This window comes from Helicoverpa armigera, chromosome 12, assembly GCF_030705265.1.
Source record: "Helicoverpa armigera isolate CAAS_96S chromosome 12, ASM3070526v1, whole genome shotgun sequence".
Taxonomy (NCBI): Eukaryota; Metazoa; Arthropoda; class Insecta; order Lepidoptera; family Noctuidae; genus Helicoverpa; species Helicoverpa armigera.
This window is the reverse complement of record NC_087131.1, coordinates 11,179,567-11,206,222: the sequence shown is the minus strand read 5'-3', so window position 1 is coordinate 11,206,222 and position 26,656 is coordinate 11,179,567. Positions and strand designations below refer to the sequence as shown.

General features: G+C 36.0%; 1 long non-coding RNA gene across 1 annotated transcript; it reads left to right on the top strand.

Moving 5' to 3' along the window:
• The first annotated feature begins 13,469 nt into the window (after nt 1-13,469).
• On the top strand, nt 13,470-14,338 carry LOC135117631 (uncharacterized). Its single transcript, XR_010277011.1, has 2 exons — nt 13,470-13,602; nt 14,188-14,338. It is a non-coding gene; the product is annotated as an uncharacterized LOC135117631 (long non-coding RNA).
• The last annotated feature ends 12,318 nt before the right edge of the window (nt 14,339-26,656 follow it).

Here is a 26,656-nt window from a genome sequence, read left to right as displayed (position 1 = left end):
TTCCTGCCTCCGTAAACTAAACCAGTTCACCTCATCATGTAAATTACTTCATTTAGGTCCGTATTCTGGTAATCTTGTTAGCTGGTAACATATGTAGGTATGTAGGGAACAGCTGTTGGGTAATCACATTATGTGACAACGCTCGGGAGGCTGTCACTCAATGTCTGAATGAATAACTTTTGTATTTATTTGCATATCGTGGATTATGCAGTTCCAGGTAGTTCGCAGATTTTTGGGTATGAACGTTTAATCTGTAGCCTGTCATTTGTCGATGTTTTCACATTCAGCTAAGGTACTAGCTTACTACGAAACTTCTGCTAAGGATTTTGCCTTACTTGGCCTTTGCCGGTGTAGCCTTATGCTTAATAGTTATATTTCCGAACCTCGTCCCAATTAGGCAGGAGCTGCAAGATGGGCTTCAAATGGAAAGAACAGAAGTAGATGGCCATTTCTTTTGTAGTCTAACCAATTAAAATTGTGCAGTCCCTTCCGCCGCAATAAAACCCACAGTGGGATGGGTAATTTTTCACCCTCACCAATTAGGCAAGTTTATAATTTCAATTACGTAAACAAACCTTAAACTTACCTTTCTTTTTCGCAATGAGTGAAACCTCGTTACCCTTTTCTGTAGTAATCGAGGTAAAATATAACTTCAAAAAACCAAGACTTTTGTCGTTATAACAAGGGATAAAATAAGGATTTTTGTTCCATTAGGCGACCCTTTGTTTTATCGACATAATTTTACATTACAAGACAGCTTACTAGACGTCAAATTTACTGAGATTAAGCAAATTAAGAGACGGTCTTTCTTATTTTTTGGAAAATTTCTCGTAAGTTCCACAAAGCGGATTATGTGGGGGATTATTTTCATGATGCAGTACAAAAATGCTTGGCTTTTTCTTGCGGTTTTAATAATGGCGCCCAGGCCAATTGTTGGCTTCAGTAGCTGTTCTCCTAAAGAGCTAAGCAAGCTGCACCAGCATTTGCGCAGACACAGGTGTAATTACTATTTCCTTACTCTTAAAGCCCGATGAGACGGCAATCTGACACGACCGGACAGAGACCAGCAGCAGGATATTTACGTGCTCTCAGAAATATCTTGACTCCAGGCTGCTTTGTGTATGTTTTATAAAACCCACGAAGCGATTGCCGTCCAACTCGGGAATTGAATCCTAGACCTCTGGCAAAGCAGTCACGCGGCGACTACTAGACTAAGGAGGCGGGACTACGGAATAGATGGGACTTATCAAATGAAAAATCTTAAATTATGAAGGTTAATATATATTTTGTATGTATACTTGGCCCTAAAGATTTTGGTAATTAAAACATTAATGATCCCTAAATTACTTGTGAAAAAATCCCTTTTGCAATTTGTCTGACAGGATTCAGCTCATTAAAAGGGGCTCAGCAAAAATTGCTAAATTATTATAGAAGTAGTCTTGTTAAATCTCGAATATATGTTTTGGGAGAAGACTGTTTATGAGTCTGCTCACAGCTTGTAACCATTTTGAATTTTATGAATCAGAAATTAAGAGCTTATTTTCAACACAAAAAAATGTACTTCGTTACTTTCACAAACATTGTTTTTTGACACAAATATTATTGTTAATGTTTTATTTCACGATAGCAGATCAGCCATTCTTATGTGTACAGAAAATACATAGTACAAAACAGTTGGTCAAACTAGCCCTGAATTTTGGTTTAAAAAAACGGTCCTAAATTCTCATGCGGAAAGATAAACAAAAGTCCAAAAACTATTCCAAGTAACGCTATGAAAACAGTGTTTTCAACTGACACAACATACTGTATTCGGTTCTCGGAACTCGGTGACATTTCAGTGTTCCTGTATTTCCAGTTACTGGTCATTTGTGTGTGCTGGTGCTCTGCCTAAATTAATGTTTGTGTGTTTTCAATATAGACATTGTTGTGTATGTGAAGTGTGGTTGAAGCTTACGTACACCCACTTGCAAAAGCTGTGCATCTTTATTTTCGTTGCTATTTTTAGGTTGGTCTTCTTTCAAATATAGGTCTAAGGTAATCTTTGGTAAAAGGTTAAATATTAAATTAACCCCACTTTGTAACAGGTAAAGAGTAATAAAATGATTACGGAAATATTAATCTGATGTAGGTATTAATAGTGATACTGGGATACTAAACGCTAGACCAATTTTTTTTTGCCTTAAATAAGCGATTGAAGTCATAAATGAAAGACTGATATAATAAGAATGATTGGCACATCAATTGTAGATCCAATATTTACTTGAAGTTGCATTTTCAAAATAAAAAAAATCGCTATCCATTTCCCCTTTTTACCAATTAAACAACGCTAACATTACAATTTTGTCAGCCGAACCGCACAAACAGACAATATTAGTCCAGCACTTGAGTGTGGCGGTCACAATGGCGAGTCTGACCAAACAAACCGACGCTTGCCTAGCCTGTTACTAGCAGTATATTTTTCAATAGTTTTGATACAAATATGTGTGAAAAGTACATTTACATACTCGTAACATAACCTGTATTTGAGTAATCAGAAAATATATTATTCTTATAAACGAAAAGTATTTATTAATCGCTCGAACCAGAAAAAATACTTTTTTTTCTTGTCAACGTCACATATACGATTAGTTACATTAGTAAATTAATTAATCAAATTCTAACTACAGGCATAGTAATTGTAGATTCATCTTTTGCTTGACGTTGCGGATCATTAAAAAAATGAAAATTTTCCCTTTTTATTTTAACACCAATTAAAACAACGCTAACAGACAATATTAGTCCAGTACTTCAGTGTGGCGGTCACAAAGGCGAGTCTGACCAAACAAACCGACGCCTGCCTATAGCCTGTTAGTACTGGTGAAAATACAGGCTTTTGCTCATCAAATAGATACAGGTCAAGAGTATTGTCACTGCTATCGAGTTAAACATTGCTTTGTTTACGGCCGATTTTCCATTTGTTATTTGAAGAATTTTGTATAGAAAATACATACGTCAAACTGCTATTTAAATTCCACAGATGGTAAGAAATTTACCTACAGGTGCATAAACACTACGACACAAAACGGTTACCTACACAAAAGGATGTATTTAAACAATAAGCAAATTGAACATGTATTTATAGAAATTGAACAAGTATTTATAAAAATTGAACAAATATTATGTAGTTCTAAACGCCAATATAAGTTACATAGTGTAAACAAATACGTGATAAACAAAATTACTACCAATCTGTTAGTAACGAATTGACAGACTTCACGGTGAGACGCAGGCGAAGGTGAAAACTTACCTAATATGTTCTATTTTGACAATACAAAAAAAATATACTTGGTACACAAAAATAACTTTTCAGCTTTACGTGTCTTTAGAGAGAGTAGTAGTTATTAGGACAGTAGTCGCTGGAGAAGTTACTGGCATTACTGCAATCTCCGTTGAAGTCCCCGTTGAAACCCCGTGACTCTCATGATTGGAAAAGACAAACTGACCTGGGACAGGGAAGTGGACGGGAAGGAATCTGCCAACGACGCGACGGGGCACTCGATGCCGGCCAGCCAGCTCACACTTCCACACACTTCCTCCGCACTTGCTTCAGTAATGTCTTTCCACGAGTCAGGGTGATACAGGCACTAACGGTCAGCACTTCTAGCGAGGGTTTTTCATAGTTTTTTAATCGCGCGACGCACCGCGAGCGCACCAATATGTTTACAGCTGACTGTTTCGGTTCGGTTCGGTCTCTCTTCTGAAAGAGAGAAAAACAAGCGAGCGAAACCCGTCATGACAGGAAAAATATAAATGACAGAAATGAGGATTGACCAAGAAGTCTGTACAGTATTTGTGGTTTTGAAAACTTTTAATAGAATGACAGTTATTGAATAAAATAAGAATGTAAAAAAATATTTATTTTTTTGTAAAAGAGAGATATGTAGAAGGAGAAACATTACAATATTAATGTGTAACGGTGGGAAATGGCAACCTAAAACAATAAATACTAATTAAATACATAAAGCTGTGACATCAAAAGTCCCAATTAACAGAATAATTGAAACAAATTTAAAACAAACCAGTCTTTAATTACACAAGTAGCAATCTTTAACAACCTCATTGTAAGTTAGAAATTACGAAATCTTATTATAAAGTTTATAGAGATCCTTCAGACAGAGTAGGAAAAGTTGCCAACAAGCTAACATTGTTTTAGACATGAAAAGATCAAAATAAACTTGCTCCTTCAAAGTGGTAACGTGGGTTCAAAAACAGGGCTCAACATTTAGTTAGTTTAGAAGTAACTGACTTTCCGTGTTCTAAAATTATTGTTGAAGCTAGGTTCACTATAAATATACGGCTATGAAAAAGGGTCTCCATTTTTTCGTACTTCTAATTTAAATTCAAGGTGGTAAGCTTATTTGAGAAGGATGTTGCCAAGTTTCTTAAATAAGTTTAGAGTGAAAACAAAAATAAGTTTAAAGTGAAATGCGTAGGCACATTCCCAGTAACCCGGATTCTCGAATTGGGTATATCCCCCATGACTTAACATCTTCTTAAATACTTACGAATATAATGAAGAAGGTATCTATGTTATGAAGTTTTTCAATAGATACCCGGATTCATGTACCCCATAGAAATGATAAATAATATTTATTTTGCAAATATATAGTTTGAAAACAACACTTTTACAACAACAATTTTCATAAAGTCGATGAAGCAAGATTTGCTTTTATGTATATGTGACCTACATCCTACACTACTTCACCTTTTAAGTAAAACAGGCATGAATTTATGTAAAGCTGTTACTTTAAAGGTCGCGTCACGATCTCTATAGTTCAACACAGTTTATCTCAGTCTTTTAAAAGTATTCACGGATCCCACACTGCCATTCTACTTCCAAAATTATCGAGCAACATAATCCGCAATTATAAATGCACAAGCAACTTACCACTGTTTCTATTTTAGCCGTAAAATACAATCAGACCAACGGTGTCTGAGACCAAAAGGTGGCGGATCTGTTGAGTTCAGTCATAGAATTACACTACAAAATTGCGGAGGCTTGAAAGTTGCTTATTCACTAATGACCGCCACTGAACGTTGTATGTAACTTGTTACTACATAATTGTTACTGTAACTTGTTACTGTGTTTCACAATGCGTTTTGGTATAGACTAAGACTGTCTTCAACCAGGGCGGGTGCTATGGTAATCAGTGGGTGAGGTCTGCGTCCAGCCGCGGAAGTCTTTTGGTTGAAAAGATGATCATGCTCTTATTATGGAAGCAGCAGTAGTAGTGAAAGTTCATATAAATCGGGTCACTTTCAGGTCATTTTGTAATCACTCGGAAGAAATACGCGGTTTTACTTGGTTTGAATTGTAGACGTTTGGAATGATAGCACAAACGAAAAAAGTTATCTTCGCATACCAAAGCCTGAGCCGTAGCAGTGTGTGTTCCGCCTCACCTGTATTATATTTAGCGCCGTTTCTACTCACTTCACGTCGTAAATACAAAATAGGCTAAATTCTGCGTGGCAAAGCTCGTCGACTGCAAATGTTACGTAATTTTCAGTATTCAGGCCACATTACAGTCTGAATATTCAGACCAGGGGCTTCATATTTACATACTTTGTTCAGCTTCAGGAATTTGCTGGAAGTGCAATTTTGTTATGACCAGAAATAATAGTGGCATGATGTTTGACTGAGTTACGTTAACTATGGCTCCAAATAAGAGGTCAGATTTAATTTTAAATTAGTTCTGGACGACTTTTTTTTCGCTATAAAACTACTCAACTACTCATAAAATTCTATTAAATATATTTTCTTTCAAAATTAGATACAAAGCATTCCATTAATTTCATTGCTTTAAAAGTAAGAATCTCCTAGAAAAGTAGTATCAAGTGTAATAAAACTGGTTCTTAAGCAATGTAACTGAATCCGACATTGATCTAGAACTTTAGAGAACAAAAAAGCAAGCTCTTCACATTTTCTGCAACATCAGAAGTAAATGCATTTGAATGAATACGAAACTCCTTTGAGTATCCGCAAACTGTGGACTAAATAGTCGGCTGACAGTTGGCTTGATGGTTGGAAAAAATATTCTTTTAAGAAAATCGTGAACTCAATCAAAGATTTTAGTCCATCTGACACCGGTCAAAGACCATGATTATTAAAATTCAAAACTTCAAAACCACGAGGGTAGCAATTGGCAGCAACTAATGGCAGCTGGTAGCAACTAGGTAGGAACTCTCTTAATATGTATTTGGAAAGGGATCTATGAGGAGTGACAGCGATTCGGTCACCTGACCTAAATGTTGTTACTACCATTAATATCTTTACTGATTTATGAGCCCGAACAAACTGCAAACCGACTAAAAGTTTGCAGTGTGCTCCTAGCCAGACACAAAGCTCGTGCAGAAAAAGTCTCAGATAATATTGTTAAAAACTTATCCCTGTGCTTGAGAATCGCGTTGGAACATTTAATGGGGAACTATGTTGATTAAAACTTGCTTTACATAGAGAATGAACACCCTATTGTTGGTAAACAAGACTGGTTGTGAAGATTTTCTGTTAAATGTCCAAAGCTTAAGTATGAAGGTGAAATATAAGGACCCTTTATAAATAGAAGAACGCAATTTGGGTCTTATTTAGAATTGAATGAGGCAGTATTCGGCTGGAATTTTTGAGCTTTTTTAGCTCAGCACAGCGAACGAGTAAATGTTCATTTTATTTCTAGCTATATTTTTTTTGGGAGTTCAACAAGACTGGGTGAGAATTTGTTAGAGATTCTTTCAATCCATTCTCGGTAATGACTAAGGTTAAGGTTTCCTGCTAGAGTGATTACCTTAAAGAAATTAAAACTAGGAAAATATTAGGTTAGGCTTATAATAAGTGTAGATGGCAAATTAATGCTCGCATTTTCGTATCATTCTATTGTAGAAATCTTCTATTCCATTCGGTTGTTTTTGGTAGAGATGTATGTTTCCCCAGAGACCTATTAGTTATGGAATTTCCCTTGGCAGTAGGTAGATATTTACTTTCAAGAAACATGAACTGTTTTGATAATGTGCTCCAAGATATTCGTATTTATGATTTTGTGAGACTGTATATACGTAGGTATATAGTCTGTGTATTACTTAGAACCTTTAATTAGTGTTTCTCTGACAACGGTGGCTTAAAATAGGGTACATTAGTGTCAAGTTCCATTTTTGGTCTAATGCTATAATGGAAAGCAAAATGTAAAGAAAAGTCTTAAGTAGGTCAACAGAATGATAGAGTAGAATATATATTATTCATACAAACATAGAAAAAAACTGCTAAATCTATGCATTACTTACAGACCCCTATCTCAGTCAAGGCAATCAAGTCCGTATATTTTTTGTGCCATGACCCCGAAATTGAACGTCCGCGACGCAAAAAGGGATTTTCGGGGTAAACAAAAATCAAAATGGGGTTCTTGACGAAAAATATTATTCAATGAAATGAATTTACGAAACAAAATGAAGGGACGGCTATTTTAAGGAGCAATTTGAAGGGTATAAGATTCAGGAAGTTTTGTTAGCGAACTTTGAAGAAGACGAAGTACGAGGAATATAAATAAAATGTTATTTATATAAATTGTCGTAAAAAGAACTTTGTAACAGTATTTCTAACATGTATCAAGTTTGTGAACACATATAGTATGTACTTAATTCAAAGCTAGTGGCACAAGAAAAAAAAATACAATTCATTCAACAGAAACGAATTCTTATAACCCCATTCATCTATTCATTCACAAAAACGTATGACATGTCATACACTTCACATCTTTTTTCATCCGTTATCGAAATAGTTGGTACCGCCTGCTTCGTACATACATACATACATACATACAACTCCATAAATAAAATATTCGTTTAATCCAGAATGTTCTGGGAAGGAAATTGGATTTTTCTTTTATTGTAATCTATGCATCTTTTGATGTCAGCCATCTTAAAACGAATTCCGTGGAAGTGTGACAGGCGGAAATAATTGCCATTTCTTCTCGCGAAACACAGGACATTATGGTATTCAGAATTTTTATGGGCGGGTTATCAAAGGGTTCTTTTGCTGATTAAATAGATGTTATCTTAAATTTATTTTTGAATAGAATAGTAGTAAACGAAATCCATGTTTATAAACAATAGTTTTTTCTATACTCGAATAAATTATTATTAAAATACATTAATGACTGTATAGTTTGACCAATTATTATTGTGGGACACTAATCGTCATTATCAGCATATAGTTATCGTCATACTATCCTGACGCATTTTGCTATTACGATACAATTTCACCAGACAATCTCAACTCTGTACTTTATCAATATCATTGTTATGCCAGTAGGATTAGATGAGAAACGTTATATTAACAACAGGTACTGATACTATAGAAATAACAAACGTACTTCCAATCCCAGAATTCAATTACGCAAATTAATTGAATTAATGTTTTCAATCACTGTTAGTCAACAAACCATGGATTTTCATGATTTTGATATACAATTAAAATACCGATAAATAATCCAATATTATAGACACCAACAGACGTCTCGCGTATTGACACTAGTTTATCATTTAAAAGCCAACTTTTGGGATTTAATTTATCTGTACGCAAAACTGCACATAGTCAAAATTCATTGGTGTCTGATTCTGTCATGTTTCTCCTGATGACATTTGTGTATCAAGGCCAGGGTAACTCTTTCTACCTATTTCACATCACCACCTAGATTTTTATCATTAAAGGTTTTCAGGTGTTAAGGGTGGAGCACACTGCAAGCTCTCAGTCGGTCGATAGTTTGTTTGTGCTCATAAATTAGTATGGAGATGGAAAGTAGAACGCACATTGATGACAATTTCGTCTGCAGTATGCGAGTACACTAACTCGATATTTGCATGCATAAGCGACGATTTAGGTACCTACTGTTATTCCTACTGCATAATAGTCATATTAATGTGACTCATGGGTACTCAATAGTGACATTCATTTATCCACGTGGATACGTAGGTTAGGTACCTACTATGTGCATTGTGAAATACAATGGTACGTCTAGTTCCCTAGGGCTGAGTTGGTATGCACGGCAGCGGTGTGGTGCAAGTTAAAGACGAACGAGTTGTGATAACGAAACACTCAAGTAGGTACTTTAAGAGTTGGATATTTAAAATCTTAATATTATTTATTTAAAAGTTGGGATGATTGAAGGATGAATGTGAACGATTGACACATCAGAAGAAAACATGGGCTAATTTATAGCCTAGCGGGAAGTATTTCTTCAGGACATGGCTAAAATGTTAGGGATCAACTAGCGCTTAGTACTACGCTACTTGAAAGTATTTCTAAAAAATGTCTAGAAAATTAAAGATTTGTGTGTGTACCTTGAATCGGGCAGACAGATTCAACTATGAAGGATTATTAGATTATTTGAAACACGTTGAAACCGCTATCGCTTATGAGTTGTATACCAATAAGAGAAACAAGTACATTTTATAAGGAAGGATACAAATGTCCACAAAGGGAGCGTTTGAAAAGTGAATTATTCATTTCTGTAACGCTATTACTAACCAGAACTGAAGTTTTTTAAAAAAAAGAAGAGCACCTCCATTTTCTTCTTTTCTTTATGAATATTTTATTTTGTAGGTAATGAATTTAAATTATTAATATCTATATAATTAGAAAAAAGAAAAGAATAAGAAAAAATATAGGTACATATATATATGCATAGAAAGACGATTATGATGAATTCCTTAAAAATAATGTTATGGTAACCGTCAATGGTAACAGTAATTTACGAAAGAAGATAAGGTGTATAGGGTGTCCCATGTAATTTAATATGGACGGAATGAAGGACCGTTTCAAGAAAGGACTTTTACATAGATGCCAGTATACTCTAAAATGGTACCTACACCATTTCAATGCGTACTTATCTTAAAATAATATTTTGTGACGAAAATATAATACTTCTCCGTAGCCATACCTAGCTATACCTACCTATATACGGATGAAACAAAACATGAAAATGGAGTAACATTTCTTTGAATAATTAGTAGGTATAACAAACGACAGTCAAGCCCGCAGGCAAAGCAGAAAAAAGTGTTTTATGAAGAAAAAAAACAAATACCCATAGAATTCACAATCAGCATAAGAACAAAAATATTATAAAAATGTTGAGTAGGTATGTAAAGAGTTTGAATATACATAAAACGACAATTTGAAATTCTTTAAAATCCCTATTTTTATTCATAATATACTCTCAAGCAAGTTCATATTTATCAAGAGAACGACAAGAATTCTCTTCGATAAAAATAAGAAAATAACTGAACGATTTCTCTGTAAAAACTACCTTTAAGTAAGTATTTTCTGATGAAACTTCAGTATGATGGATAAACTAGAATTCTAAACAAATTGTTTGAATAATATGCAGTACTAAATTACCTTTAGAAGGTATTTTATCAATGTATCTGCATTTAATGTTGTTTATTTGATTCGGATGACAGACGGACGGACGGACAGAGGAAGGAAAACAATAGGGTCCCGTTTTACCCTTTGGGTACGGAACTCTAAAAAAAATCTTCGAGGTACTTATAATACTCTAAATTAATGTCATTATTATCCTTGAAAATAGTACTTACATTAAAAAAATCAAGGAACCAATAGAGGATTTAGGACCTAAATTTTAGAATTAAATTCTTCAGCTAAAAATACAATCTTTGAGACAAAAATGGAGGAGGCATTAATGTCTTACATGAATACGTACTCAGACTGTCAAGAATGAATCATTATGACTGACGTGTTATAAATCTTATACTTAGGTCTCCTGAAAACGCGACAATATTTTTCTTCACTTCATGACATTAGCTTTTACATGGAATTGCTCTTTTCAAGGCTTTTAAGGTGTCGACATAACGTTATTATATTAGAAGTTGACTATTTTCAAAAATGTACCTTTAATATGTTATATAAAAAACAATTATTGGGCTGCATTATATAGTTAAGTATTAGCTGACTTCTGGTCTTAAATGACAGATAAAAAGTCATATCATTTCTGAGATCACTGAATCATGCAAACACAAATCGAATAAAAATATAATCATAAAATCGTAATTACATTAACGAAAGAAAATACGGAACAAAGGTAGTTTTAAAAATAAATCAGCATTACAAAAAACAAAACGAGAAATATACCAGCAAAGGTAACAATATTAAAAAGTTATGAAATCCTGAAGAGTCTCAATTACATGGAAATAGGCCTCATTAGTCCGTCGGCGCGTTTGTAAGATATGACACTGAAACAATCTCGTTAATGTTGAGAGAAAATTGTCAAGAACAAGCTGAATAAAAGACTGTTGATTTTTTTTAAAACTGCGACTGTCAAAGTTTTGGGTTTTAATAGGGTTCTTAAATTCTGTTGTTGAAAATTCTTACGTTTCATTTTACTTCCTACTTGATTTGCGACATGCAAAATATTGGCTTATGATAAAAATATGATGCTTGGCCGATTGTCGGCCACGTTGACGTTCAAAATATAATTTGCTTGCAACATTATAGTTTTGGCATTAGACACCTAAATAAGTGACGCGAAAAATAACAGAGGTCCACAGAATTCAAAATATTTTTTTAATAACTCTTTGCTTTCACATCACACCGTGAAATTCGATTTTAAACATTACCTATTACATTATAAGAGCTCAACAATAAATACACAAAGATTCCTTTGTTGCCAAAGAACTGGCAAAACTTCCAAAATAAAGGAATGTTAACGCCCAATGGAACACGATAGCTTACATCAAGGAATCTCGTCATCCATCAAGTCTTCCGGCTTCGTAAGTGCTCGGCTTAGATAATACAACGAACTGGAGAAACTAATGCCGTGCTTACTCCACTACCAAAGGTACCATGAGCACCGCTCATATATGCACGCGTGCATAAAGTTTATGCTTTCTTTTGTTAATTGTATTACAATGTACGTGTACAAAAATGCATGCTATTCGATCGGGGCTGCGGGATTGTTCGAAAGAGTTATCGCTGCCCTGGTACATAAAGGGCTCAAAAAGGAACATGGTGAATTTTAGCCAATAGGAGCCCGACACTCCCTCACACTGCACCCGCAGAGGGAGGGATCATTTGATAATCAAAAAAAACAGAGATCACTTGCCAGCGTGTAAATTGGCAGACTTCTTCGCAAAGCTACTTAATTTATCCTCATAGGCTATGAAACTAACGAATGAATACGGTTAGTTAACTGCTCTTAGGTCGTCGGGTGTTTTCGGCAGTTTTCGGGTCGCGGTCGAATTCATGGAAGAAAAGCCTATTGAAAAGTTTGGGAAACACTGCTTTGATCTTGTAGGGAAGTTTTTTGATGTACGCTGACGGGATTTTTACGCCTCATTGAGTTGAAAAGTAGGATGAATTCGTATCACGGTCCAATGGTTAAAGCTGCTGGAATTTTTGGGCTTAAGATATTATAGTGAGTATGTTATTAGCTACATTACGTAGGTATGCATTTTTCTATGTAGCAACAATTCAGCGAATATTTTATTTAGATGAAGCCTTCCTGTGTTTAGACTAGGCATTCCACGATGCTTTAGTACACAGTCACCTACAGTCTTCATTTAATTGAGGACCGGGGCTGACCCCCACTTCGAGGCTCATTCAAACATTAGAACGCGTAGTCTGAACGTAGGTCAACAGTCTTTTCACACTGGTGGCAAAATCGAACAACTCTGACCGCTTCGGTCGAGTACACGAACAACAGCAAACAATTGGCAGGTGGTAATACAAAATTGAAGTAGAACCTAGCGGAAAATCCACTCGAAGAATCTGCTTCTGTGAAAAGACTGTTAGAATGAACAAGAAACTGTATACCAGTCCCCGTAACGATAATACGATACCTTCCATTAGCCTGTGCCAAAAATCGACGGCGCTTCACTGGAAATGTTTTTGGATATATTGGAATTTTCTGGGTCGTTGGTTCAGTGTGTTATATTTATTGTGAAGTGTTAAATGGGATGATACAAAGCGGATTTTGTATTCATATGTTTTATATAATTATTGTTTTATGTTAATTATTAATTTTGTAGCCTGGGTAATTAGGTTGAGGAGGTCAGACAGGTCGATCATTGTAAAACACTGTATTCAGCTGCATCCGGCAAGACTGGAAGCCAACATACTCGTACTTGGGAAAAGGCTGGGCAGATGATGATGATGTTTGCCGCATCAAAATTATCTCAAGCGCTCCATCTCGTGCTCGTGCTCTTTTGACTCCCTCGCTGTCACTCAGGATTCTAATTTTTGAAACATTCGCTGCGGTCGTGTTTCAATTTTTTGAATCCTTCGCTTCATTGGCCATCAAAATTGAGCCCGCGGTTAAAAAACATCTTTGCAGTCTTGTATAACAAATTACCATTACTCAGTACGGTTTAACAAATCAATTTTTATCGGAACAATACTCGTACAGAATATGTGGTATATATATAAAGTGGTGAAGTAGAATAATTGTTTATAACAGTTGAGGAGCTACAAGCGTTAATACACGATGAGGTTCATCCAGTGCGCGTTCCTGTTCATTCTCGCGATGTTAGTGGTTGATATCACGGCATGGCCACAACCACCGTGTGAGTTTTTTTGTAGTTTTTACCCACTAAAACAATGTGTTTTAAAAAAATAATTATTCGCTCTCTAATGGCCCATTTCCACGTACATGTAACGGCGGTTTAACTATAGATTTTCCCTTTAAAATAAACTGGTAACCAATGAATTGATTGGAAAGCCATTATTGGAAAAAGTATTTTGTTTTTAGGTTTTTTAATCGAAATCTGACAAAGCTTCAAAAGTTTGCATGAAGGAACAGAAAAATAAAAATTGTATAAATCTACTAGCTTTGGCCCGCAACTTCGTTTGCGTGGAATAGTGACTTCCGGCAGATTTTTGGTTTGATCAATAGATGGCGCTATATGTCCGGAATATATATACCTATATTTTCTAATATAAACTATCCTATGTTCTTTCTCAGGTCCTCCAAACTATGTCTGTACCAAATTGGGTGAAGGAAAGACAGACGGACAGACAGACATAATTACTTTCACATTTATATTATTAGTTAGGATTGGTGGATTGTCATTAGTTTGTCGGTTTCTTCCTTCTTATCTGTCTATGGTGTTATGGTGGTATTCACATTTTAAATGAATCTTTATTTACAGATAATGAATGCTACACTGAATACGACTGTCCAAGCGGATGTTACTGCGGCTTACTACACGACAACCTAAGGCATTGTCTATGCACAGGCTTGAAACCCTGGAAACATAAATCACATTAGTATTTTCGAAAATATATTTTCAAAATATTAAATTATTTATATAAGTAAAAATTACACACCCATAATTAAATACATTAACAGTATTTACACAGAAAACTAAAATCCATCCTCGTCCGAGCCCTTTTCCCAACTATGTTGGGGTCGGCTTCCAGTCTAACCTGATGTAGTGTGTATCATTGTTTTGCAATCTGGGTTGAGGAGTTCAGAAAGACCCGGACAACCCAGTTCTTCTTGGTTAGACTTGTGTCAGACTTACTGACTCCTGACTACCCGTAACAACTGCCTACCTACAGTTTAACATGCCATCCGGAACGCGGTTATTTGTGTCTAAGATATACTTAGAAAGTACATAAAAACTTGGAAAAGTTGCACTGGTACTTGCTTGACTGCTTGATTCGTATTGAATTCATTTTTAGGCAATGAATGAACGAAATGAATTGAAACAATCAATTAAGAAATAAACAATGTAATTTTTATCACAAAAGAAATCTCTATTATATCGGTGCGCCAACATAAAACAAAATAATGGACAAAAAAAATCTGCTGTAGGTGTATAGTATTTAACATTGGGGTACCTATGGACCCTTGGCTTATTATATTGGCTTATAAATGCAAATCTGGAGGTATTGTAAAGCAAAAGCATCGCTTCACGTGTTTGTTATCTCTGTTACACATACAATTCTTAGCGCAGTTGCGGTCTGTCCGGCATTCGTCAGCTGTAAGTAACAAAATCTCATTTAAAATGAAACAATAAAAGGGAAATTAATTTAAGTAGCTGTTTTTAGAGGTTCTGCCCAGTTCCGGGGGAAGTACTTTCCACTCCCGAGTAAGAAAATAGTTTATGTATTAGACTTCCTATGACAGTTACTTTCGCATTAATCATTTAAGTAAGGATTAGCTGATGGAATGACTCCCAGATAAAATGAGAATATATGATATTCTGTTGTATAAGGCTGTTTCATCAACATCTGTTTCTCTCCGGTCAAGTCGGATCGCCATCTCATCGGGCTACGAGAGAGAAGGAATAGTGAGTGCACCTATGTTTACGCAAATGCTTGTGCACTATAATGTCTTGCGCAGTTGGCTGATCTCCTTAAATGGCAACAGACACCGCAGCCGATAAGCGGGTAAGGGGACACCATACAGGTATTCTTCTACATTAATATCAAAATGACAAAAAAAATACCAACCAGCCCGACGTGAAGCCGATAGTTGTGGAGTTGCCGTGATATCAACCACTAACATCGCGAGAATGAACAGGAACGCGCACTGGATGAACCTCATCGTGTATTAACGCTTGTAGCTCCTCAACTGTCATAAACAGTTTTTTTACTCCACCGCAATTTATACCAAGTATTCGTTACAGTATAAAAATTGATTAATTTTACCGTACTCAGTGTTAATGGCTACATTTCACTTATAACGATGTATTTGAAAATTTGCAATGGTCCATAATAAATCAGTTTTGCGTCACTATTGTAGGCAGGAGGTAAGTCTCTAGATAGCTGATGATCCATACTCGTGTGTGAAAAATTAAAGTCCCGAATTGTGTTTTGGCTCTCATAAAATATGGCTTACCTATGGCAGCTGGCATTCAAAACGTACCTTTACCGTTTAATGAAAATTACATGTGAAGTCTATTCTTTCAAAGAAGGCATATTACAGCATTAACGAATATTTGAATGATAGAGAAAGGGTCGGTCGCTATGTTAATCACAAGATAGCTCATTCTTATTATGATTATAATTACAGCCTTTCCCAGTATTCTATATCTATCTGTTCATTTCCTCACTAGAGATATAATTTTCACGTTTGCCCCATATACGTGATGTCAAATTCCTACTTCTAGTAAGCAAAACTACACATAGATGCTTATTGGGAAGCCATTTTAGACGGTATGGCCAGCGGCTGCTTCGGGTCCCTTCTCTTAAAATGAGCAAAGGGGTGATGGCTGATTTTTGCGTTTTATGCTTATTATATTAAAAATCATATATTTTATTACACCTACTAAATAATAAAGTAATTTTTGAGTAGGTAAGAAGTTGTTATAAGTGTAAACCTGTGTGCTAGCTAACCTGTGTTACTTTTTTATACTGATATATAAAGAGGAAAAATTTGATTGTTTCTTTGTTTGTTGAATCAAATATAGGCTTATCCCAAACTTTTTTCCCAGGCTTTTGATTCAGGAATGCATTATCAGGAAAAGGGTTATTTTATTAAAACAACAATCAATTAAGGAGTGAACAATTTAATTTTAATTACAAAGTAACTACTTTAACAGTTCGCTGACACAAAAAAAAAACAAAACACCTGTTTGGTATTTCACATAGATATAATCCACGGAGGAAGGAAAGATAAGGAAGGTAGGTCAGGCGCCTTCTTGCAGCACAAGTAATGTACCTACTGTTGGCGTGATCAGTTATTACAAAGCATTAACGAGACGTTCGGGTTCCTCGCCAAATCAAAACCAATCTGTTAAATATTGGTCTTGATTGATTGGTGATTTTATTTTGAAACTTGTTTTCAAAGTGCTGGCTTCGCCGCTTCGGTCGGATTTATTTGATACTATACAATATAGATGTGTATATTTGACAATTGTTCAACCAGAATAAATAAAAGTAATTACCTAGTTTCCAACGAAGCGAAGGGTGGAGAACTGAAGATAATAACATTCCTCGAAAACCCGCATATTTTCGTGCTACTATATGATGACGCTACATGTCCCCCCGTTGAGGTCGGGATCACACAGAAACTCCTCTGGGCAGTCGGCGTCAGTCTTGCATTCGAACTCTGTAAATAACAAGATGGCACGTAAAATGATTTAAGTACATATAAGGAAACCAATGGCAAACTAGTTGTTACCAGCCCCATCCTAATGGAAATACTTCCTGCATCCACATGTTCACTCAATATAATAACGTATAAATTATAAGTATTACGGCTAAGTTTCATCAATATCTGTTCAAACATACATACCTACTTGCTTTTTGAGCATGTGACAGATTTTGATCTTTGGACAAGAAAAATCTAGATTACAACGCTTTATACAGTTACTTGGAGGCTATTTATGTAAAAGGGACCGTTTTTTTAAAAACCTCCTTAATTTTTATTAAACTAAATCAATACCATAGACTAATATTAGTACATAGAAGTCGGTGGCGAAATAAACTTAGGTACATCCAGATTAGACACTGACTTTTAGGCCGATGCACCTGAGAATAGTTTTTTTTTGCTTTTCAGTGTTTTTGAGAGTCGGTTTTATTTTTTTGTAAAAAGTTTTTTATTTTTGGCTTTTCAGTGACAAGCATACTTGTCACTATCCGCATAAGTGGAAAGTTCTTTTTCCCAACTATGTTGGGGTCGGCTTCCAGTCTAACCGAATGTAGCTGAGTACCTACCAGTGCTTTACAAGGAGCAACTTTATCTGACGCCCTCATCTCAGTTACCCGGGCAATCTAATACCCCTTGGTTAGACTGGTCTCAGACTTAGTGGCTTCTGACTACCAGTAACGATTGCCAAGGATGTTCAATGACAGCCATTTGACAGCAATGTATGGAAACTACCATAGGCTATTTTATCCACGGAGTAGATTCTAAGAGTCGGCCGATACGCGTACCTACCTGACTAATTTTGATTGTATTCATGATGTTATATAAAAATAACGATTTAAAATGTTATTGTTATTGAAAGATTGTATTGCGCGCGCTCTAAAACTTTAAAAAAAGATTTGAATTAAAAAATAAAACTCACGCCCGTTATGCCACGACCGTAGTTGTGGAGATGCCGTGACATCAACCACTAACATCGCGAGAATGAACAGGAACGCGCACTGGATGAACCTCATTGTGTATTAACGCTTGTAGCTCCTCAACTGTTAGAAATATTTGCTCTAATTCCCCACTATTTATTCCACATACTCGTCACAGTTCCATGCAATAACATGTAACTGGTAAAACAAATCAATTTTCTATTATATGATGTATTTGCAAGGTAATGAGTAGAGGACCATAAAGAATACAAAAAAAATAGCTATATGTGAAATAACATCTTCACTGCCCGGATGACATGGTGGGCAATGAGGGTAAAATGGCGTCCACGAGGTGGCAGCACCGAGTCGTCAGGTCCAGATAAATGTCAAAGTGCTTATCTTTACTATGAATAGTGAACGATTTTAGTGTTTTTTTTTTTTATTTTATAATTAAAGCACTGCATTATTGTTTTACTCTTGCGGTTGAGTAAATAAAAAAAACTAAATCATATTGTGTTAACAAATTCAACAAGCTTTTCCTTAGTACCAGTGACTTTTGCACCCTCTCTCTTAGCTTAATTTTTAGTTCGGAAACCTTATTCTGACCGTAGTCCATAATAAAATCAATAACACTTCCAATATAACAGAATTTCAATAAACAATAAGTTCGGACCCTACAATTCCATACTATTTGACAGCTGTTTGGACCAGACGCATACGTGGCGCCACCCTGTGGCAGAAAAAATTGAGAAGACCCTCATTAAAAAAAGAAATCTTAATGCCCATTAGCCAAGTTTTATTATGCAGCAGAGATCAAATCGAGACAATACACCTTTTATTACGACATCCGGACAGTATGGAAAATGTTATCCCTACTAATATTATAAATGCGAAAGAAACTCTGTCTGTCTGTTACGCTTTCACGTCTAAACCACTGAACTGATTTCAATATAATTTGGTACAGAGATAGAGTTGACCTTGAGAAGGAACAAAGGATCGTTTTTATCCCGGACTTTTGAAGAATTCTCTTGGAAACGTGATATAACCGAACTCTACGCGGGTGAAGCCGCGGGCGGAACCTAGTATTACATATAGCTAGGTTTTTTACGCTGTATGTTATCTCTCCTCTCCTTACCTTGGAAATAAATCATAAATAAAATGTACCCATTATATAAAAATTGATTTGATTTACGATTCGAGTTAATTGTTATTTTATAAAACTGTAACGAGTATGTGGTATAAATAGCGGCGACTTAGAGCAAATGTTTATAACAGTTGAGGAGCTAGAAGCGTTAATACACGATGAGGTTCATCCAGTGCGCGTTCCTGTTCATTCTCGCGATGTCAGCCACTCTTCAGAGAGGGGACTAACCGAAACAATTGTGGTGTGCTCGATGTAGTGCTTGTGGAAGCCAATAATATACATTCGTATTGAATTCATTTTTAGGAAATGAATGAACGAAATGAATTGAAACAATCAATTAAGAAATGAGCAATATAATTTTTATCACAAAAAAGACAGTTTTAACAGTGCTCCAACATAAAACAAAATATGGACAAAAAAAATCTGCTGTAGGTATAGTATTTAAAATAGGTGTACTTATGGACCCTTGGCTTATTATATTGGCTTATATATGCAAATCTGGAGGTATTGTAAAGCAAAAGCATCGCTTCACGTGTTTGTTATCTCTGTTACACATACAATTCTTAGCGCAGTTGCGGTCTGTCCGACATTCGTCAGCTGTAAATAACAAAATCTCATTTAAAATGTAAATAAAATGAAACAATAAAAGGGAAATCAATTTAAAGTAGCTGTTTTTAGAGGTTCTGACCCGTTCCGTGGGAATTACTTTCCGCTCCCGAGTAAAAAAATAGTTTATGTACTAAACTTCCTATGACAGCTACTTTCGCATTAATCATTTAAGTAAGGATTAGCTGATGGAATGACTCCCAGATAGAAATACTTCTCGTACCGGATAAAATTAGAATATTATTAGTATATGATATTCTGTTGTATAACGGCTGTTTCATCAACATCTGTTTCTCTCCAGTCGAGTCGGATCGCCATCTCATCGGGCTATGAGAGAGAAGGAATAGTGAGTGCACCTGTGTCTGCGCAAATGCTTGTGCACTATAATATGTCCTGCGCAGTTGGCTGATCTCCTTAAATGGCAACAGATAGGAGGACACCATACAGGTATTCTTCTACATTAATATCAAAATGACAAAAAAAAATACTAACCAGCCCGACGTGAAGCCGATAGTTGTGCCGTGATATCAACCACTAACATCGCGAGAATCAACAGGAACGCGCACTGGATGAACCTCATCGTGTATTAAGGCTTGTAGCTCCTCAACTGTCATAAACATTTTTTTCCCTCCACCGCAATTTATACCAAGTACTCGTCACAGTATAAAAATTGATTAATTTTACCGTACTGACTGTTGATGGCTACATTTCACTTATAACGATGTATTTGAAAATTTGCAATGGTTCATAATAAATCACTTTTGCGTCACTATTGTAGGCAAGATGCAAGAGGTAAGGTTAAATCGGTAGGTAAGTATAGATGTTTAGTCTCACGAACACGGATGAGCCATACTCGTGTGTCATTCTGACAAAAAAAAAACTCTCGAATTGTTTTTTTGTCTCTCATAAAAAATGGCTTACCTATGGCAGCTAGCACTTAAAACTTACCTTAAAAGTTAAATGAATTTGAATTACAAGTGAAGTATATTCTTTCAAAGAAGGCATATTACAGCATTAACGAATATTTGAATGATCAGGTCATTCTTATTATGATTATAATTCATTTGCTCGCTAGAGATAGAATTTTCACATTAGCTCCGTATAAGTAATGTCAAATTCCTACCTGTAGTATGTCAAAACACAGATACTTACATGGTTATTGGGAAGTCATTTTAGATGATATGGCCAGCGGCTGCGTCGGGGGTCGGGTTGTCTCTTCCCTCCAAATGAGCAAAGGGGGTGATGGCTGATTTTTGCGTATTGTGCTTATTACATATATTAAAAAGTATATATTTTATTAATAACAGTATATACTAATATTTTATTACATGTACAAGTAATTCTTGAGTAATTCGTTTTTATAGGTGTAAACCTGTGTGCTAGCTGACCTGTGTTATTTTTTTAATACTAATGTATCAAGAAGAAAGTTTTGATTGTTTGTTGAATCGAATATAGGCTCTCATAAACTTTTTTCCCAGGATTTTGATTCAGGAATGCATTATCAGGAAAAGGTTATTTTATTAAAACAATTGATTGATTTTATTTGTTCACGTGATTTTATTTTGAAACATGTTTCCAAAGGGCTGGCTCCGCCGCTTCACATGCAGAGGACCTCAGACGGCTCAAATATAGTAGCCTTATCGGGAGTCACATGTTTGAGCTGTTTGCGGTAGAAACTCTCGGGCCATGGGGGTCGACTGCTTATGTCCTTGCTAAGGAAATTTCTAAGCGCCTTGTTAAAACTTCTCTGGACCCAAAGGCTCACTTCTATTTCGCACAACGATTGAGCATTGCCATCAAACGTGGCACTGCTGCCAGCCTTTTGGGTACATTACCGAATGACAGCGATGGGGACCAATTTTTAGGGTTCCGTACCCAAAGGGTAAAACGGGACCCTATTGTTTTCGCTCCTCTGTCCGTCTGTCTTCAGGCTGTATCTCGTGAACCGTGATAGTTAGAGAGTTGAAATTTTCACAGATCATGTATTTCTGTTGCCGCTACAACAACAAATACTGAAAAATAAAATAAAATAAATATTTTGGGGGCTCCCATACAACAAACGTGCTTTCTTTTAATATTTAAGCTGTATATTTATATAAGATTATTTTTAGGTATTTATTAATGTAAATACATGTGTATATATTTGAAGATTGTTCAACTCGAATAAACTTAATAAATAACAAAAAAAAATACTTTAAAAAGAAGCTAGGGGCGGAGCTAATAAAGTTAATGGAGTCCCGAATACCCGCATTTTTTCGTACTACGGGAGAATGATTCTACATGTCCCCCCGTTGTCGTCGTCATCTGGGAAACACATAAACGCATCTGGGCAGTCGGCGTTAGTCTTGCATGGCAGCACTGTAAATAACAAGATGTCAAGTACATATAAGGAAACCAATTCAAAAATTATTTACGGAAATACTTCCCGCATCCGGACAAAATAAGCGTTATCATGTTGAATAAGTTATATAAGCATTAAGAACCGCTAAGTTACATCAAGATCTTTCTACCGTTGACGCGTAAAGATTTAACATAAGTACGTACATTCATACAGACCCGGGATAGATTTTGATCTTAGCATAAAAAAAACAGTTTCAATCATCATTTAATCAGTTCCTCAGTTACTTGGAGGCAACTTCTGTAAAAGGCTAAATCTATTTATTAAAAGTAATTGATTGCTTAAACGCGCTTTCGGCACTCAATAACTTAGGTCAGATAGGCAGTCGCTTCTTTTAAAGCACTGATACTCAGCTGAATCCGGTTAGACTGGAAGCCGACCCCAACATGATTGGGAAAAGGCTCGGAGGATGATGATTGCTTAAACGCGCTTTCAAAAAGTAAAGAACGGAACAAAAGAAATGTTTGTGTTTTAGCCTATTTATAGAAGACCTTAGGCTATTTATCCAAGAAAAATAGATTTGAATTTAAAAAAAAACTCACGCCCTCTACGTAGCGACGGTAGTTGTGAAGATGCCGTGATATCAACCACTAACATCGCGAGAATGAACAGGAACGCGCACTGGATGAACCTCATCGTGTATTAACGCTTGTAGCTCCTCAACTGTCATAAACAATTGTTCTGCTTCACTGCTATAAATATATACTTACTCGTTACAGTTTTATACACTAACAGTTAACTGGGAAAACAAATCAATTTTTATATATAATGATGTGTTTGCGTAGTGAGGAGGAGAAAGATAACATACAGAGTACAAAAAAAAAAAAAAACTAATAATATGTAATACGATTCAGATCTGTGATTTTGCTGACCCCGTAGTCGCTGGCATGAGGGACAGGATCCGCGTACGAAGTCGCGGGCCGAAGCTAGTATGTAATATAACATTATTCGTACAGCCTGGATGTTGTAAGAAGAGATGTATTGTCTCCAGTTGTGCTCTGCTGTATAATAAAGTTTGGCACTGTACGGCACTCGATATATGGTTCAATTGCCCAAACGTTGCCATTACAGACCAGACATTAACAGCCCATTATTTCCATAAACTTTTACTTATCTCTAACTCAAAAAAAAATCTTATTGCCCATTAGCCACGTTTTATTATGCAGCAGAGATCAAACCAAGACAATACATCTCTTCTTACGACATCCGGACAGTATGGAAATTAATATTACATATAGCATTTTTTTGTATTCTATGTGGTATCTCTCCTCTGCTTTACCTTGCAATCACATCATTATAAATAAAATGTAGCCATTATAAACATACAAAAAATTGATTTGTTTTACCAGTTACTTGTTATTGTATAAAACTGTAACGAGTACCTATGTGGTATAAATAGCGCGAAATAAGAGCAAATATTTATAACAGTTGAGGAGCTACAAGCGTTAGAGCCCCCGCAGACCACAGATTTTTTATCGGCCGATAGTTTAGTCGGGTTGGCCTGCTAGTACGCACACCGAGCCAACTAAACAGTTTAGTCGGTGATGAGTGCGCAAACTATCCAACAGTCTGCCGACTATTTGCTAGTTTCTAACCAACTGGTGAAAAGAGTGGTCGCACCGCACAATGAAAATTAATAAAACATTGCATAAAAATGTTATTATTGCTCTCATACACCGGAGAAGGAAAATTAAAAAGAGAGCCCGAGAGTATTGGGTGCATCCTATCTTTAGTGATAAATTATGAAATGGAAAATTTTACACTATGCATTCCAAATTACTCGATTATCCGAAAAAAAAATTCGCCTTTTATCGAATGAGCATAACTAGCTTAGCTACAAAACACGCGCGATCGACCATTCGCTGTAGTCGGCCGACTAAAAAATCGACATGTGTGCGCGTGTGGTATGGAGCCAATACTGATTATACGGTCGGCCGATAGTTTGCCGACAGTTTAGTTTGAATGGAATCGGGAAGCCCATCAAACTTTTTTATCGGCCGATACCAAATCGTCATAGTGTGCGCACTTGCTTACATCTGCGTACTGATTAAGAGCCCGACCAAACTATCGGCCGATAAAAAGTCTGTGGTCTGCGGGGGCTCTTAATACACGATGAAGTTCATCCAGTGCGCGTTCCTGTTCATTCTCGCGATGTTAGTGGTTGATATCACGGCATCTCCACAACTACCACCGACTTTACTTCGAACTAGCAATGGTGAGTTTCTTTTTTATTTCAAATCAATATAATTTTTTTTATTACACCTTCGTGCCTTTTACATAAATAGCCTCCAAGTAACTGAGTATCTGAGTAGCTGTGCCTATGTACTATGTGTTCTATCTTTCTTCTTTTCTGTATTCTGTGTATGTATCTGTGTACATGAACTATTAAATAAATAAATGATTGTAAAGTGCCCGCGACTTCGTCTGCGCAAGTTTAGTATTTCGAACAATATGTTTACAAATTGTAGTCTATGTGTTATTCTGATGTATAAGCTATATTATTGTAAAGTTTCATTAAAATCCATTCAGTAGTTTTTGCGTGAAAGAGTAACAAACATCCATACATACAAACTTTCGCGTTTATAATATTAGTAGGATTCAAAGATCAAAATAAAAAAAAATAAATATATAAGTTTGTTAAATTTTTCCGCGCGAACGGTGGAATAGATGTTGATGTTTAGCCGTAATACTTATAACTTATACCTACAACATGGTAACGCTTATTTTGTCCCGATTCGGGAAGTATTTCCATCAGGATGGGGCTGGATGTGAACAGCCGAAATCGATCTCACTTGGATAGGCCTATGTCCAGCAGTGGACTGCGATAGGCTTATGATGATGATGATGGGTCTGGAAACTAACTACAACTAGTTTGTACATTTATTTCCTTAGATGTAATTAAATATTTTTCTTGACATCTTATTATCTTATTTACAGAGTGGAAATGCAAGACTAACGCCGACTGTACACTACCTATGTCTAAATGTGACACCGACTTGGAGATATGTGTGTCCCTTTTAGTATAGCAGGAGTAAATGCGGGTGTTCCTGGCTCGAGGAACGTTATTAGCTATATTTTAAGTTAGATATTAAGTTTATTCACATATTGAAATTAATAAATTCCTATAAATAACCTAAGCTGCATACATATATAATATGCAGCCTAAATACTAATAAATAGCATCAAAAAATTGGTCCTCATCGCTGTCACTCGGTAATGTACCCAAAATGCTGGCAGTAGTGCCACGTTGGATGGCAATGCTCAATCGTTGTGCGAAATAGAAGTGAGCCTTTGGGTCCCGAGAAGTGTCAACAAGGCGCTTAGAAATTTCCTTAGCGAGGTCATGAGCAGTCGGCCCCCATGGCCCGAGAGTTTCTACCCCAAACAGCTCAAACATGTGACTCCCGATAAGGCTACTATATTTCAGCCGTCTGAGGTCCACTGCTGGTTAAGCGACGGAGTCAGCACTTTGGAAACATTTTTCAAAATAAAATCACCAATCAATCAAGACCAATATTTAACAGATTGCTTTTGATTTGTCGTGTCTAATGGAGGTCCCTAAATTAATTTTGCCACCGACTTCTAGGCCAATGCACCTAGAAAATTCGTTTTTTTTTCTTTTTAGGGTTTGTCGAAGTCGGTTTTATTTTTTTGTAAAAACTTTTTTTATTTTCAGCTTTTCAGTGATACGAATAGTTGCCACTATCCGCATAACTGGAAAGTTCTCATCAATATGAATAATATAAGCCCAAACACGAGGTAGCTTACATATTCGGTTGTCAAGTTCCCTCGACCTTCTCTGGTCTCCATCATCAGGTCAGCTCCAAACCTTCACTATTGCAAAGGTTTCGTCAATACAAATAATATAAGCCCAAACACGGGGTAGTTTTACACATTCAGTTGTCAAGTTCCCTCGACCTTCTCTGGTCTCCATCAACAGGTTAGCTCAAAATCTTCACTGTTGAATAATGCTATCAGGCAAACATCTGAGTGTAAAGTTTTTACCTTTTGTATTCCTATAACTTTTGAGAGTTGCCCTCGATTTCTCAGGGTTTCCATCGTCAGATCCTGACTTGGGTGTCATGCCAATGGGACCACCTCGAAAATATGTATACGCTATCAAACAAAAAAAGAATAATCAACATCGATTAAAAAATTGCTGAGTAATCACGTAACAAACATACAAAATTAAAAATACGATCCAATTGAGAACCTCCGCTTTTTGGGAAGTCGGTTAAAAACTAATAGAAAAAAGGATTATTGGGGAGGCGTTATTGTAAACTTAAATGTCGTTTCTTTGTAATTTCAGGTGAGATAAAAGTGTAAGTAAATGTTTTAATTAAAGAATATTTGTTGTAATATTTAAAGGACGTGATAAATAAAACAAGATCTTTGCAATTTCAGAGAAACAAATTGTTTTTATTTCAAAAATCCTCAATATATCTTATATACC